Genomic DNA, 5641 nt, shown 5'->3' on the forward strand with positions numbered 1-5641 from the left:
TTGCCAGCTCAACCTACGATGTTATACTCCTATGAGTGTTAGGTATCTAAGGCTCAGATTGCATGAAAAAAATTGTTCACAAATACCAACTAAATGATCGAAATCTTTAAAATGGAAAGACAGAAATCTGACATCCGTAAGAAATAGGGTAGTTAACGAACAATAATTACATATATCACCAATGTTGTTGTTCGTTACTACAGACAAGTAGTTACAGGAAAGGTTTCAGGAACCTGCCATGGTACCACCAATAATCTGTCGACCAAGATATATACACACAACACCTGAATCGGACTTTTCAGTTTAGATGTGCAGCATGATCCAAAAACAGGAAGTGTATCTAGAAATCTGCCGGCCCGTTCAGTTCCCAGCTATAAACCAAGAAGTTGGAGCTTGTTCATCGTACTGAAAAAGGCATGAACTTAGCTAGCGAACACCACATTAATAGCCATAAAGTTTATTTGTGAAAAAAACGTACTGAAGACGAATCAGAAAACTGAATGAATTACTTCTAGCAGTTAAAAATTCTTTTGTTGTTAAAAATTCTTGGGTTATAGGCCATTAGTAGCTGCCAAAGTGCTGTTGCCAAAAAAGTTCTCATATTTAAATATCCTTTGTCCCTAGAAGGGGCTCAATCTTGAAAATACCACTCTTAAGTCAAAGAAGCACATAAACTTTTCTGGCGATGACAGACAAGCATACATGACGGCAAAATGATCTGATCATTTTAGGGTAACCACAGAAGATAATCTGTCAAATCATTATGTCATGGACTCGATTAGAATTGTCCGTAAAATATGTATTCTTAGATTTAGCTGTCTAATTCTTTCCAGCTCAATATATCCTGTCATTAAAAAGCAGCAGGCCTACATCATACATGCATTGGCTGATAATCTAGCATTAGTTACTCTTTCTACAAGTCTCCCCAAAACAGCCCTCTCTGCTGGCGTCCGATTTGCTAACCCAGTCATCAACAAAGGTATCAGTGAAAATGATTTGAAGACAATTTTTTAGTCCCATCTTTATACATTGCTGGATAAATGCCTCAGCCCATGCAGATATGAATCTTTTCCAATCTATAAAACTTCTCTTTTTAACTTGACATATTTCTCCTTAGATCGCTTTGAGTAAAATTGCCATACGACGGATCTGTAAAAGAACTGCATGAACAAACACAAAATCCGTATTTACATGAATGAAAACCTGCGTACGGGAATATGCATGCAATGGGTGCTTTTTTTTTTTTCTTTTTTCTCTTTTGTGGTCTGCAAATAGCTAGTTGGAAGTAGGCACAAAAACAATTACAGGCGCTACCAAAACAAGAACGCTAACAAAACAAGAACTCAAGACATGCCCGAATGCACATGGTTGCAGTCAAGGGATATGCATAAACACACAGAAACTAGTTAGATCCAAATATGGAATGAGTCACAAAGTGGCACATTTGCTGTAGAAACGGTAGTTAAAAATTAGAGGTCCATCTTCAGTCTTAGTCAAAGGAGATTATGACAGCAACCCCATAATGGATCATAACTAAGTCATTGTCTTGTAATGTAAAATGAACAGGTTGAACCTTATTGTAAAACCACAAGAGGTTGAAGGGAAGCTTCCTCTCAAAGCAAAGCCACTGCACCTCTTCTATTTCTCTCCAACATAACTGTGCTCATTTCGATGGCACACCCAGTGTGCCATCTCATAAAAACTCTCCCAAAAATAGAAACCCTAGAACCGCCAATTTGTAATAATAGCTCTCTACAGAAATATACAGAGTCTAGCTCATCCAACACGAATGAACAATCTGCCTCTCAAACACCATTCACAGACATTCAGTAATTGTTTTATCCGTTGTTATCAATTCATTAGAAAAAAATATACTACATAGAAAGGCCCCCATAATACTGTTTTTTGATGAACTAACAACAAAAGCATTATGAAAATCGAAGGCCTCAATACACACACACACACACACACACACACAGAGAGAGAGAGAGAGAGAGAGAGAGAGAGAGAGAGAGAGAGAGAGAGATCTTCAATTCACAAAAATTATATATCATATAAGAGGCTGTCACAAATGAAGGAGAGAGTGAGGGCGCCCCAGGACCATGCAGAAAGCCATAGATGTGTGTTCTATTATCAATTTTTAACGAGGTATAAACTATTGAATTTCACCTTACACATAATTGAATTTTTATGTTTAATGTTTTACCCATGATCAAGACTTGACGCAATAAGAATACTTAGGATCTCTTACCTCCCTAAAGAACATACTCGTGTATGAGAAATACCCAGCCTAGTATATGCTTTAATTAACAAACTATGACAGAAACATCCACAATTATGGTTCTCGTTGCAAGGTAATCATAAATAGATTACCTACATAGAGACGCATGCATGCACATGCAAACTTGGAAGCACTGGCAGACATGTCGACATTCTGTGTATTTTGTTGCCTGGAGAATAAGGGGACAGGATGTTAGGAAATTTTATAACTTATAAGTCAAGTAGGATGAAGAGAACCAGGTGCTGCTCGTGTCCATTGCACATGCCATGTTACTGCAGCTTCCACCTTGAGTTTAGCACCATGATTATATTCCAACCATCTAATAAGGCTGGGTTTGTTTAGTTCCTTAAGATTCAGTATAAGCTTAATGAGATCACAGAACAGTTTTTTATTCTCCGTATTTATCGTGTATTCTGCATGAAGTCTTGTCCTGATTTAAAGGTTGATATGCAAAAGCAACAATTTTGTGGGACTAACATAATGAATGCGAAGACCCATCTATTCATAACGTCTTCACCTGGACGTGTATCATTCTTGGAAATTTTCCATGTGCGAGTGTGCCAATGAAGAGTGAGAATCATTGTGATACATCCATACATTCGGACTGGTTCTGCTCACCTGCACGTTAAACCACCTGTGCCCAGAGAAGGTCCGCACAGCTGAGAATCATCCATCTTCCCTGCATTGGTCAAAACACGCCATGGCATCCTCAGTCGGCTCTTTATGTATGCATGAGTCCAACATTTTAACCGTAACTTTCGATTCAGAAATATGTCATAAAGTATTTCAAGTGGCAGAGGAGCCACACACTTCATTTGTCATTCTGCACTTCTCTTACCACCTCAAAAACTTCTAAACTTAGCTATAGCCACAGTTTGGTGGTAAATAAATCAGCAGAAAACCCTCCTACCTATGCTTATGGAGGGAAGGATATCTAAAAGAAGGTGTAACATAATAAAGAGAAATGAACAAAAAATTCAAGCTAGTATTAGCTGGAGCAATACGAAGGAGACCTTAGACTTATGAAGATAATTTACTCAATGGTTCCCTTAATCACCATGTATAGAACACAAAAGAGTAGCTCAAGAATTAAGCGCCATTAAATGGAAGACCAAGATGACCAACCCAAAAACATATCAAGGTAGAGTGATAATAATAAGAGTGCTTCTTCTAGATGAAAAAGATAAATAAGAAAAATAAGTGAAAGCGGACGAACTGATTGGCGAAAGGAAGAGAATTCTTCATGAACGCTCTGGCTGAAGGGGAAGAACATGCAATAGTACAACATAATTAGCAAATAATCGTTCAAACGTACTGTTGTGTGGACATGAACTAACCAATGGTTCTGTGATCCGTAAACAAATGCAGGATGTCGAAGCTGAAGCTTGTCTTGGAAGACGACTCGTTTCTTGTCCTCTTGATCTTGGGAGTTTTGAGACTCTTATGAGTGAAACCATAAATCTGAAGAATCTGGTTGTCTGCAAAATTGAAGGCCCTCTCCATGCTGCTCAAGCACCTCTCCATTGGATAATCACCATAGCTCCCGCAATGTTTGCATCCAACAAAGTGGGTGACGAAAGGCCACCACCCATCATCCCCCAAGCCAGGATGGTACTTTTCTTGCATCTCTTCGTACCGATCGACCAAGGCCAGCCCAGTACCCATGGAGAAAGTAAGAATTCTCAATGAAGACCTTATTCATCCACTGCTCCTGCTGAGTGATTAGCAAGTAGATGAGCGCGGACTAATCGTCGGCCTCGAATGCAGGCCGGCTCTTAAGGTTCGCCGTGAGTATTTTCCCTGCTTCGTCTCGAATAGGGCCTTTAGGTCCCATGGGTGCCCAGGCATCCAACAGGTCCAGCGACCATTGGCAGTTCCTGAAGAGGAAGCTGCCCGTGTTGACAGCAATCCACGATTTTTGGTTGAAGAGGAGATTCTCGTAGCCAAGGAGGACAAAATTGTAGTCCTCGTACTTGTGCATCGGAATCTCGAAGACCATATCGGTGAAGAGGGCATCGCTATCCATCCACCAGATCCATTTGATCTCTGGGTGCGACAGCATCCGCCGTCTGATCAACGGAAGCTTAGCCCAGTAGCCGGCGAGCTCCTTGTCCAGATGAGCCATGTTGTAGACGATCTCGATCCGGTGGACGCGGCAGTAGTCGATCTTGTTCTTATGGCCTTGAGCAGGTAGTGGTCGCCGATGGCGTTATCGCAAGGGTTCGGCTGGGAGCCGGTCACAAGGAGGATCCGAGGCTTACCATCTATGTAACTGGGGAATTCCGGATTCTGAGCAAGCTAGAGTTTCCTCTGCTCATCCCAATCGGTGATCTTAGGGCCCAGAGTGTAGGTCACGTTGGCGAGTCCTGCTGCCGCTTCACTTGGCTTGCCGAGCGCATTCTCGCCGCTGCCTCCACCGGCGGCATCAGTGCCACCACCACCATCACCACCACGAGTAGCAGCCGTGACTTCAACGTCGTCGTCCGGGTCGTGATCAGATCTGATCTCTTCCAGAATCCTATTCCTTTCCTCGATCAGCTGCTGATTGTTGTGGCGTCGCCGTCGCCGCCGAGATTGCCGACACCGATGGTGTCCCTCAGAACAAGAATAGTGACGAAGCCGCAGAGGATGCTGATCTTGATATTGTTGAAGGTCTTCTGGATCTGCCTGCCTCTGGGGATGCCCGAAGCCCTCGAGGACATCCTCATGTTGGGGGGCAAGAAGAAGCACTCTCACCTCCATATTTGCCTCCCTCCTCCCCTCTCTGCCTCCTCTACAATTCAATAACACAAAAAAGATCTACCAACTGATCCACCTCTGACAACAGAATGAGAGAACACCTCTGACAACAGAATGAGACAGAATGAGACAGAATGAGAGACAGCAGACGGGAGAGAGAAAGACAGAGAGAATGGATCACCTTCTTGCTTTTAGTAGAGACGGCCGCATATAGCGCTCAAACGACAGGAGCAGAGACAGGAGCAGAAGTAGAAAGACGATAATTGGTGCTAACAACAATCAGCAGAGGAAAGGGCTTGCTATCAAGATGTATTCATTGGAAACCTGAAATTGGCGCCGTCCGAGATCTGTCATTTATATTTACATAAGGACGGAGGCGCGGGTCAGATGAAGCTCACGCTACCTAAATCGGCTTAGCTTTTCTAAAACATTAGAGATCTTGTCGCAAACCCAAACGCATAAACAAGTCCGGTTGTGGATAAGGTTGCAGAAGGATCAAATTAGGAACCTGCATTGCAAAATGAACAGTCGATCGGAAAACTCAATGATGTATGTGCTTGGATAGTTGTTGAATGCTTAAAATTTGATCGTTCTAATGTTCTGTAAATCATCACTAAAACT

General features: G+C 42.2%; 1 pseudogene; it reads right to left on the reverse strand.

The window, feature by feature from the left end:
- Positions 1-352: 352 nt before the first annotated feature.
- LOC116259473 (probable xyloglucan 6-xylosyltransferase 3) lies at positions 353-5400 on the reverse strand (annotated as a pseudogene).
- Positions 5401-5641: the final 241 nt, after the last annotated feature.

This window comes from Nymphaea colorata, chromosome 8, assembly GCF_008831285.2.
Source record: "Nymphaea colorata isolate Beijing-Zhang1983 chromosome 8, ASM883128v2, whole genome shotgun sequence".
NCBI lineage: Eukaryota > Viridiplantae > Streptophyta > Magnoliopsida > Nymphaeales > Nymphaeaceae > Nymphaea > Nymphaea colorata.